This window comes from Phoenix dactylifera, chromosome 2 (genome assembly GCF_051530095.1).
Source record: "Phoenix dactylifera cultivar Ajwa chromosome 2, Ajwa_hap1_PhDact_Kaust_v1.1, whole genome shotgun sequence".
In the NCBI taxonomy this organism is placed as follows: Eukaryota; Viridiplantae; Streptophyta; class Magnoliopsida; order Arecales; family Arecaceae; genus Phoenix; species Phoenix dactylifera.
Genome location: NC_143191.1, coordinates 57,860,638 through 57,872,915, shown reverse-complemented (window position 1 = coordinate 57,872,915; position 12,278 = coordinate 57,860,638). Strand labels below are relative to the sequence as shown.

Below are 12,278 nucleotides of genomic sequence, written 5' to 3'. Positions count from 1 at the left end.
CTGGAAAAATAAAATCCAACAAGTATTCATAAACTCTAGTATCAGAACAATCAGAAATAGCATTAAACTCTAAATGCACCAAAAAGAAATCTTAAATAAGAGAAACAACAAGAACAGTACATCTTTTATGCTTTAAACTGTCATTTCCACCGGCAGTTGGGACAGTGTGTCCAAGAAGTCTGTGAATGGCCCATTTGCGTATGCAATGAAGATGGAATGAATGGTTAAGCTCCCGAAATGGAAGAATAAAATCCAATAAACTCTAGGAACAATCTGAGATAGCAATCATCTCTAAATACACCAAAACAAACTGAATTTGGAAGGCATGCTAGCAAACAGATTTTGCTAAAAAGAACAAAACAAGTCCTTGTGGAAAAAATCAATGCCCTCTTTACAAATCAATATCAAACTGATCATGCATACCGGATCTAACTATAAAAATTAAAATAGAAATAATCTAGCACCACTGGTAGTTCTCAGAATTCAAGTCCCAGTAGATCTCTCACCTGCTCTGCTTTACAAATTTAGGCCTAGTCACCAGACTGTAGGCAACTTTCACCACGTACTAAGATATACAAGTTCTTAGCAAACAAATAGCAGGCGATCATGATGGATGCAGAGGCATCTGATAATATTTCCATATGGATAATTTGTTAAAACACATATATAAAACAAAATCTAGTAGCTAACAGTCTGGACATGGTATATCTACCAGCTGACACTAATTGTCTGGTTATAATTAATATTACCTATGCTTTGGGTTGTATATAGTTGATCTTCGATAAAAAGATATTACTTATTATCGAAGATATTACTTAAGTATAATTACCTAAGTAATTTCATTTAAAAAGATATCTTTATAATGAAGCTAGATTTTGATTCAGGCTGAAATGAAAAACAACCATTTTTCCGCACTCTGTTTTATACCATTAAGCTGAAAAGCTTTAAAAAATATACAAGATCCATATACTAGATGGAATCACAAAAGCATGGCTTACCCCAAAAAGAAAGAGCACGTGCAGCTTCAGTAAATAGGCTGCTATATGTCACTGACTCCTGTAAATTCTAGTACTTATTCTAGCAGCCATCACTGAGTGCTTTTCAAAATTGGTGTGCTGCCTGATATGGTAATGCTTGTTTTCCACACGGATCACCAAATTCTTAATTCATCAAGTTGTCTTGCATTAAAAAACTGCAAGAAAGATAGATTTTGAATATATTTGCACTATGTTACAAATTATAGAAAGAATAAGCAGTGTTACCAGGGCACAGGAACAGTTTCAAGTGTATCTTGAACTATCTGACACATCAACCTGAGAAAACTTGGATGCATGGACATGGCTCTACATATATGACATGCAGAAAGATATTGTACATACACACAAACACACAAAGATACATATATATATATATATATATATATATATATATACACAATATCCCACTCAGAAAATTTAAATACTTGAATTAATGTTTTTGTCTTTTAAAAGATTGGATTAGTGCCTCTTTAGTGGTAAAAGGGCCACATGCTTAAATACTAGGGGTCCATATGCTACTCTAGGCCATTATTTGGGCCCATCAGAGAGACCAGAATGTTAAAGTTAGCAATCTCCCCAAAACTCCTCGCATCAGTGTTTTCAGAAACCCTTCGAGGCGAAGGTGGCCTGATAGGGTTCAGTGCCTCTTCCCAATCCCCACTTCAGTGCATGCTGAGAAGAAAAATAATACAAAAATTAGAGACAAGAAAGAGGCGAAAGGCTCACAGCTTACTTTATATAAGGTAGCTAACGCAGCAAGCTGAATCTATATTGCTCAGTCACAACAAGTTGTTAAATGTTTGACTTTCTATGAAGAATTGTATAGAGAGGGCAAAGATTTGTGTTTTTCTTTGCATTTATATCCCTCAAAACTTCCCCTTTTCTATGTACATCCATGTAAAATTGCAATTTGCACGAGTGCTAAAATTAGCCATTTCCTGGTGAAATGACATCAGCACTCTTGAGCATTAACTGATTTCCAAGAGCAATTCTTTTAAAGGACGTATATGTAATGATGTAAATAAGTTTAAGTTTAAACCATGGTCAAACAAATGTAACCGTGAATTTGGTCAACACAATAGCTAATGGCAGTATTTTGCGTTTATGGAAAAAAATCACATTTAAAAGGCAATCATGCAAAGTGTAAATTTACAAGGGCAAATATGCAAAATCAGAAATTTTGAAGGGTATACGTGGAAAAAGCCTGAAGAATTTTAGTAGGGGCAGGATAGATATCATACACCCAATAGCATTGGCATGTCTTTAAGGCCTTTAACTTTGAAGGATTGGTTCGCAAAAGAGAAGGTGATGAGAAAATGCAAACAAAAGGACTAGATGGTCATTTCAGCACAACAAAGGATTGATTTAGTGGAAGAAAGACAACTTCAACCATATTAAAAGAGAAAAAATGGGGTAGTTGGTGCACTGGGCAAATGTGCAACATTTGTCAAATCCAAAGGACTTTCTCAAAATAGTAGATTTTTATAGCAATTACTAGAGCTAAATGCACCATAACTCGAGTACTCTATAGAAATTATGTTCCGTCATGACAAATTTAATGACATAGAGACTATTTCATTTAACTTTCCGTGCAAGATGACGCACAGTAACTTTATAAGGCAAGTCTTGGTTGAATAGCAGTCTTGATTATGTAAGACATCTTACAGAGAATTTAGCATGAGTACTATCATGAATAGTATTTTTATATGGATTCGGGATACATTTTCCTTTTTTTTTTTACCTATCTTCCTCTTGAGAACATAAGGCAACTTTTTAGGGTAAAGACTTGCACCAAGCTGGGCAATTATAGTCCTACTTGGCAAAACATAGTTTAAGGCAGAACGACAACCAAAGGGATGCATGTATACCATGATCAAAGTAAAGGACAAGAGGTATAGGAGTAAAGTGTTGAGGATTAGATGGATAACTAACAACTTTCTAAGAAACTATAACAATTAACAAACTTAAGTAGTCTCCAGTAATCATCTCCAGTAATCCATTTTCCACTTATATTGCATAAATGAATAGTAGCCAAATTGATATCAAAGAATCAAACAAGTTTAGACAAAACACAAACTGAAAGTAACCTCTCAGTTTTGGATGTCAGTCAGTTTCAGCTGAAGCTAACAGTGTTTGCTCCAATTTCAATGGTTTCAACCATTTTTTCCGAAACTTATCGAATAGCCATAGATTCTTTTTCTATTTTCGCATTGGAGTAATTTCTTTCTTTATTTAAATACATAGGCTATATAGTATCAATTTTTAATGATTTTCATTCTTTTTCTTGACTTAAAGAGGAGATAAGCAAAAAAAATAGCACTTGATAGGTCAAGGCCTTGGGAAAAACCCTTAACACAATACGCTATAAAGAGTATTATAAAGAACTAGATATAAGGCACTTCACAAAATATGCAAAAAAAAAATATAACATTGGATAACTGCATGCATTTAAATCAATAGTCACTTAATCTCAAAATATGAAAGAAAAGGAATACCCAAATTCAGCATATTTATGAGTTATAGTAAGAAAGAAACATGATGAATTTTTGGAATTACACAAATAAAGAAGCTAAGTAACATAAAACACTTTAAGATGTTGAGTAACAACATTATTCTTTTTCCTCTTTTATTTTCTTCCATATTTTCACCTTTTAAAATTTTTCTTTATTTTTTGACGGAAGCTCCATAACTTAAAGTGAGACTTGCAAAACCACTAAGATTACTGAAATTATACATCCACAGATCTGGTTGGCTCCAAATCTGAAATCTCAAACCTTGCTACGATCATAGCTTCAGCTATATTAAATAATATTTTGTTACCCAACCTTTTGTCATAGTATAAAGAATCTGATAGCATCATTTATTGGAAACCACAGAATGAAATCTTGCAGTTCAGGAGACTATGATTCAACATATAAAGCTAATATAAAGAATCGTACTCTGGCTTGCTAGACAATCACACCGCCAACTAAGAATGACCATGCACCACCACCCATAGAGTCAGGAAAGAGCCCTCAGTTTGTCAGCTATGTTTGGACTTGGTAAGTTTCCCCATATTGAGTCAAATTAAGTCGCATGCTCCACAACTAATGGTGCCCTTCCATCACTTCCTTTAAGTTTCAGTCTTACAATCATTGCCCCCTAGGACCTGAAAACTTTGTTTTCTCAAAAAGGTGCCGACGGAGTCCTAAAAGCAACATCCAAAAATTTCTAGTCGACGTCGTTTATGGTGGAGACTAGGACGATATCTAATCATCTTCGAGCCTTAAACTTTCATTTTTGATTAATGAAAACATTCTTTGCAAATGCCTTTGAATGGTTCATCTTGCATAAAGAATTTCAATCAAGGTTTGCCGAACCGATACCGGAGGGTATATCGACCGACGACCATTTCGACACGATATGGTTCCATACCATGATGTTCCAAGGTGTGCCGACAGAGAGAGAGCCAAAGAGGGAGGGGGAGGAGAAAAGAGAGAGGAAGAGAGAGGGGGAGGAAGAGGGAGAGGGAGCAGAAGGGAGGATGGGGAAAGGGCTGAGGGAAACACTAACCCTAACTCTTGAAGCAAGAGAGAGGGCCGGGGGGGGGGGGGGGGGGGGGTGCTATGGGAAGGATGAAGGGTTTACTAGAAAGGTAGAGGTACTATCGCGAGTGGCCATAGGGGGGCAAGGGGGGTTTACATGAGCGGTGGGAAGGGGTGCTCTCTTGAAATCGCGAGCGAAGGCAGGGAAAATCATCGCAAGCAGGTGTGTGAGGGGGGAGGGGTGTTTAATAAGCATGAATCAAGGCCTTAACCTCTCAATAGCATGAATCGGGGGTTTAACAGCTTAAATTGAAGGGGTTTAATAGACCTCAAGCTAAACCATTAGTGGCATCTCAAATTTACTGGCTAAACCGTACCAGTCCCCGATTGGTCCATAAAGCCATATTAAATTTCTAGAATGTAGAGATCGGGGATGTTCAACATCAAAGCTCTCATCTCTGGCTTAAGAATAGCTATAAAACCACCAATAACTTAACAAATAAATGTGAACATTAATTACCAAGCAATTGTAGTAAACAAAAACAAAAGTTGCTACATAAACTTACTTAATGGGCAATTATCACCTGGGGATTTACAATCAGGGCAACAACCATCAAATATCGTTCTACAAATCCCACATGTTTCATCTTGTGCATCCCATGTCCATCAAGCCACAGCATGCCATCCATACTTAGTTGTCGACTATCATAAATGCGTGAGATTCTACATTCACTCAACCCTTAGCTGTAAGAATAAATTGCGGACGGGACAACTACTGGTGTTTTGAGCTCTTCAATCCAATTATTTGCAGAGACCCATGTCCTCATCCTCAACATCCAATATGGTGTTGATTGCATAGGAGACGATGAATGATTTAATGATGTCACTTCAGCAGGGGAAAGGAGGGAACAAAGAGAAAGCAGGAGCAAGAGAGGGGAGAGAAAGGAGCAAAAAGGAGATGAGGATTGATGGCATTTTTAGTTGAACATGAGGTGTTTAATTGTTCAATCATGAAATTATCATTATTGAAAACCTATCGAGTGCACATGATCAAGACCAGGCATTAGGCTTGAAGAAATCTAGAGATGCCCTGAGATTTTTAACCAGTGCCTCCGGACTCTCCTGTTACTTTAGTTTTGTGCACTGGGAAGTTTCGGGGCATTAAGAGAGGTTTAAAAAATTTGTAAATATTTAAAACATTAATAGGGGTATGCTAAAGAGGGTTATTATGAGACTATGAAAGTTTTCACATGTTTATGGTACAGCTATATAGTTCTTGAGATATACTTCTATAAGTGAATAACTATTTGAAAAAACTCAAATAACAAAATACTAGTTTTTATCTTATCTATGGCAGTCAATATTTCCCTTATTCTAACTCTAAGATTCTTCTGATTCATTAAATAAACTATATTAAATGTCTAGAATGTAGAGATCGGGGATGTTCAACATCAAAGCTGCCATATATGGCTTAAGTATAGCCATAAAACCACCAATAACTTAACAAAAAAATGTGAACATTAATTACCAAGCAGTTGTAGTAAACAAAAACAAAAGTTGCTATGCAAACTTACTTAATGGGCAGTCATCACCTAGGATTGTACAATCAGGGAACATCCATCAAATATCATTCTACAACTCCCAAGTGTTTCGTCTTATGCATCCCATGTCCATGACGCCACAGCATGCCATGCATACATTGTTTTTCCAAGGTACATCAATTATAGCATCAAATTCATTAATTTTTACCATAGCTGATAAAAAAAACAAATCTCTAAACTCGACAAGTGCAAACATGACACTGATTACATTCAAGCTGAACTTTTGAATCAGTTGGCAATGAGTTTTCTATATAAACCCAAAAACCAAGATTGAAGATATTAGATTGTAAATGGCGGGACTATAAATTGATAATAGCATCTTCACATTCATCCATACAAGAACAATGACTCATTAGGGGGGGGAACAAAAAAGCTGAAGAGCAATGATATTAAAATTTTGATTCGGGAGGCATTGAGATTCATATCTATGAAAACCCAAAATCCAACCTAGAGACTAAATTGTATAAATTTCTATATTACATCAGATAATCTCATCTAGACATTCATAATTCATGCAGAAGAAAATGCCACTTATAAGCATGACTAGACAGAAGGAGGGGTAAGGTGGCATACTCTGTTGTTAGAAGCTGGTCCAACATTTGAGAGAGCAGAGATTTGAGAAAACTCTACGTAAAGGGGAGGGACCAAAATAGAATGGCTAAATTGCTTCTGAAGGTTTAGTTTTCATAATTTTTTATAAAAAAAAAGCAGGAAAAAAACAACCAGAAGGATAAGAAGTATCTAACCATTATTGCTCCTGCAAAACAAAAATAAACTGCTCAAGAAATCAAAAACAAGAGAAAGTAACTCTGAATGCCAACAATAAAATAAAACAAGACACTCAGAATGAAGATAAAACCTGATTAGGGTTTGAATTTCCCTCTTTTCCCACGTGATTTGATGGCAATAAGAAGAGCTTGAAGACCTATCTTCACAAAGGTCATGCCAATTATTCACTTACCCTATAGATTAAAGACTCTAAATTTTCAAACAACTGTGATCCTATCCCCTTAGTTCTCAGATAGATCAAGAAACTATCACAAAAAAAAAAAAAAGCATCAAAAGAAAACGCACATGGCGTCTTTCCACGAAAAAATGCCAATCTACTTTTGAATCATTTTCCACGTTTCGAACACAAAAACCCACAAATCAAACAATTAATTTGGACTGCCCAATCGACTCAGATCCATTGGAAAGAACGTCAATCCAATCGACTCCTAAAGTTGCAAGTTTTGGTCAATCAGTAGAATAGTTCGAACGAGAGCTCACCAGAATCGGAGAGGAAGACTGCCTCACGACAGCGAGGAACAGCGCCAAGATCGCGGCTTTCCACTGTACCCATTCCAAATTGGCCTAGGTTTTTCACTTGGGAAGGAGATCAGGGTTTTTGAGAGGATTAGGAATTATGAGACGAAGGGATTATAGACGGAGACTAGGATTGAGAAGAGCAAGGGTTCGGATTTGGGTCGAGACGCAGGAGCGAGGGAGGAACGAGAAATTTTATTACGAAACCAAAATTGATTACGCGTCCCTAAGTGAACCACTAATTATAATCGCTTGCGGGTTTCATGGTACGTGTTAAAAAGATTATTCTCTCTACAGAGGATAGAGCGTCAGATACAAATTATTTTCTTTTCAACCAAAAAAACAGATAGAAATTACTTTAATAATATATAAAATACTCCTAACCCCATAATAATAATAATAATAATAATAATATATTATTATTATTATTATATTATTAAATAATATATTATAGTGTAATATATTATAACATATATAGAATAATATTTTATACTATAATATAATATATTATATGACATATATATAATATATTATCATAAAATGTTATTTAGATTGAAATATATAGTATTATTATATAATATAATATAATATAATTATTATATATAATAATGTATATATATATATATAATAAAATGTATTGTAAAAAATATAAATAAATCTTAGCAACTTATCCAGAAAAAATAGTAATGTAGAAGAATATGGGTAATAAATTCCAAAGCTTTTTTTCAACATATAAAAGATCATGGATAAATTATTTTTCTACCTAAATGGTACCTGAAAAATATTTATCTAGAAAAATATAAATTTCTGAATAAGGTTTTTACCCTTCAAGGAATAAGCCCTATATCTCTAGATTAAATATAAATTATTATTAATGCCTGATCATAGGTTAAACATGGGACATGTAGATTGTTTGCGGTCTTTACTCTCTAATTTTCCGTACAAAATTCTATGAAAGAAAAGCTACTTGTTCCAAGATAAATGATGAATTATTCAATGATATCCATTATCAAAGACTTTGTATCAAATGCAGTCAAAAGGAACGAGGTACAATATGTTCAAGAAAAACTGGTAATAGTTTCCTATTATGGTGGACTAGTTTTTTTGAATATTTGGAAAATATATCCTTGCAAATATGGTTCATCATATATTTACCCTCTAAAAAATGTTATTTGCATATATCTTATCCTTCTAATTATTATAAACCATTGTCGATATTAGCTTTCAAATTAACAAATAACTAGCTAGTTTGAGTATGATTTGATATTATTAATTTTTACATTAATATGATTAAAAATTAAGATTTAGTTTGTGTTAAAAAAATATATATTTATATAAATGGGTAATGATCTAATTTTATATTTAAAATATTTATTTGTTAATAATGTTAGCTAAAAATTAAAAGTTCTGTACAGGCAAATAGTGATTTTTAGAAGAGTAAATATGTAATAAGTTGTTTCTGCAAGGATATATACATAATTAATTACGTAGCACATTCACTTTCATGGTAAACTTGTACTATATATTGTTATAGATGGGAGTGTAGAGTGCTTTATATTTTTTTTCTCCCCTGTTCTATATCATAATAAAGCATGGGTTTATCAATTTCAATTAGTCTTTTAAAGTAAATATTTATTGAAATATTTTGCTCAACTAACATACTATTGCAAATGCTAGAAAGAAATTATGCCTACTTATTTCACTAAGCTTTCCATGTTTATCTTTAAGATTTTATCTATTTTCCAGTTATTCTTATTCACACTCTCTGAAAACCTATTTATATCCTGTCTTCTCTCCCTCATGGGACATGTTTCCATTTTATTTTGATGTTCACTATACATGAATGCAGAGTGTGATGTGTACTATCATTAGGGATCAATGGGCAGATTTTTATCGTAACATCTCTCATTAAGGAGTGATGTGCTATCATTTTTTTTCTTTTTTTCCCTTGTTTTCTATTTATTTCTATCTTTACCATTGTTCCTTATAGCTATCGCAGGTATAGGTGAATAAAATAAATCGAGACTTGAATCTTAGACATCTCCTCATGCACAGGCTATCTTCTACCAAAGCATTTTTAATAAATTGTTAACATCTTCTCTTACTATCCATATTTGCATAATTAGAGATTTTCTTGATGAAGTAGGTCATATATATACCCTCCAATAGGCAATTAGAAGATTTGCAGTCTGATATCTATAAAGGTTGTTTGTGATTCATATTGAAAAATCCTGTTACTATAGCACTTTGACATAACATCAAAATACATACATATATACATACATCGATCCATGGAGGGGGTGCTGCTCGAAGAATGGTAAGAGCAGTAATTACTAGTGTTTCAAAAAAGTATGTGCTCTTTACGACTTTAAATTGACTATTTTTGCATTGTTCATAGAGCACAAAAAATGGATCAGAGGTTCACTACCATATCATTACAAGAGGAGCTCGCTTCGTGGATGCAAAAGAGGAAGCTTAGCAAGCTAACCTCGTACACAAAATATCGGAACAAACTCAAACTCAGTCAAAACCCTACTCTTTTACATCCTTGTTCCCTCCATTTATCCTAATAACTAATACTATATTCGCCAACCAATCTATATCTACCATTACGCCCACAATGATTGGTCATATAATCGCTATTCATAATGAAGATGAATATTTATTTATTTATATGATATACATACATGCATGCATACGTATATACATACGTACATATATATTAAAAAAATAAAAAAGAAAAGAAAAGGGTGTTCTTAACATGCCCCGACCCACCATATTATATGTAAAAAGATTTCAGGTCCAATCGCACTATGGGAAAAAAAATCCTTTGCATGCTTGGATTCTATTGCGAACTTTGCTTTAATAAAATTAAAATCCCGTATATAAATGGCTAGCTTAAGGAGATGGATAGACTACTAGTGCCCTCTCTCTCAGTTGTGCAAATCTTTAGGGTGCATTATCATCGATCTGTCTATCCACAAGCTTCAGAATTGAAGTGTAGCCACAATGTTGATCTCAAGGGTTGGTGCTTTTCTATCTTTTTTTTTTTTTTTTCTCCTCGAATATTATCATGATGAGCTATTGATGACAATACCCCTCTACAGGTTTGTGCAATTTCAACAATTTAAGCCTATATTACAATACACAAAATTAAAGATTATAATCCCTCTAAACTATAGATTAGAAATTGATTAAGCCAAACATTCAAACCGGTACTAGTTGTTCAAGGGGAACAATAATCTTCCTTGATATTCTTGCAAACAAGTTTCTTAGAATAACAAATCAATAATAACCATATAGATACTGTCTTTTATGTAGCATAGGACAATATTCAACATTGTAACAAGTAAATTCATATGATAAATCTATATTTGTTAAATATGATTGATAAACATATAAATATAGTTGAACCGAAAATTCAGACTCGAACGGTCTCGATTGACCTAATTGAGTCTGTTGCGGGGACGGACGCTTTGGCCGGAGCCTCACGCAACAGTTAGCCCACATTAAGCTAGCAGAGAAAGAGGACTGCGTTCCTCCCGAGGTATTGTCCGCTTTAGGCGCTCCGGCCCGCGCGTCCAGCGCAGACGGGGGGAGACTGGTGCCCTCACGGTTTTGTCCCACAAAAGGGCCCTCGAGAGGAAAGGATTTCCACTTCCCATTTAAGGCACAGAACCTTTCCGCTACTAGCCGATGTGGGACTAAATTCGGGTGCACCCCCCCCACAACATAGCCCCCCTAGCGGGAAGGTTCCTGTGGCGCCTCCCAGTCCTAGGGGGTAGTCTGCGGCAAGGGGCGCGGCCCTCCTTCTAGCGCCAATCTGTTGCGGGGACGGACGCTTTGGCCGGAGCCTCACGCAACAGTTAGCCCACATTAAGCTAGCAGAGAAAGAGGACTGCGTTCCTCCCGAGGTATTGTCCGCTTTAGGCGCTCCGGCCCGCGCGTCCAGCGCAGACGGGGGGAGACTGGTGCCCTCACGGTTTTGTCCCACAAAAGGGCCCTCGAGAGGAAAGGATTTCCACTTCTCATTTAAGGCACAGAACCTTTCCGCTACTAGCCGATGTGGGACTAAATTCGGGTGCCCCCCCCCCCCCTCCCCCCCAACAGAGTCTGTACAAATTACAACCAGCATCCATCTCCTTAATCTCTTGGTACATTACATGGATGGTTGTGATCACCCCGACTTCCTAACAGCAGCAAGGCACGTGGGAACTACTATATACAGATGCGCCCACTCACACGTACGTCAATATGGTATGCCATCAAAGCATGATGTCATGATGCGACTGCATGCATGCACACTGTGGGCTGCATGCATGCATGGATGTCGTGGGCTCCATTACATGCAGCAGAAGAAACCGGTGGGGCCCGGCCGGGTTGGAACGGTGGATGCATTGAATGGGACCAGATGGCAGAACTAAATACGGAGCGTATCCATCCGTTCCCGCGGGCCAGATTTCCAGGGCTCGATGCATTTTCCCAACTTTAAAGCCGGTTTTGACTGGGGACTCCAACGAAGATTTCTCCTGGAGGCCGTCTGATCTGCGTGACGATACATGTCCAGACACACCTTGCACAGCTGTTCTCCCTCACAGTACGCAAGAGCATACATGTAAGCGAGATCAGACACCTCGTCCGAACAGCAAAATACAGCAGGAGGCAGCCAAAGGATGCTTAGCACGTAAGCAGAACCGAATAGAACGGGGTTTAAATCCATTAAAACGGATATAGGGCGACAAAAGAATCATTTAATGCGGAAATATTGTCCAGAAATTACATAATTTAATGATCGTAATCTTCGCCCCCGG

General features: G+C 36.1%; 1 long non-coding RNA gene across 16 annotated transcripts in view; it reads right to left on the bottom strand.

Annotated features, from left to right (window-relative positions):
- Window positions 1–7,743, bottom strand: part of LOC103720126 (uncharacterized) — a 41,084-nt gene extending 33,341 nt beyond the window's left edge. For 2 of the 16 annotated variants that reach the window (XR_016399655.1, XR_015975912.2), the window contains exons 1-4: window positions 7,432–7,716; window positions 7,022–7,087; window positions 999–1,709; window positions 121–179 (exon numbers count right to left, since the gene is read on the bottom strand). This is a non-coding gene — a long non-coding RNA (uncharacterized LOC103720126). Of the gene's footprint in view, window positions 1–120; window positions 180–506; window positions 626–998; window positions 1,710–6,135; window positions 6,920–7,021; window positions 7,125–7,431 lie in introns of those variants that run through there. The other 14 variants (XR_016399663.1, XR_016399660.1, XR_016399665.1 and 11 more) reach the window with 14 other exon arrangements.
- Between the last annotated feature and the right edge of the window lie 4,535 nt (window positions 7,744–12,278).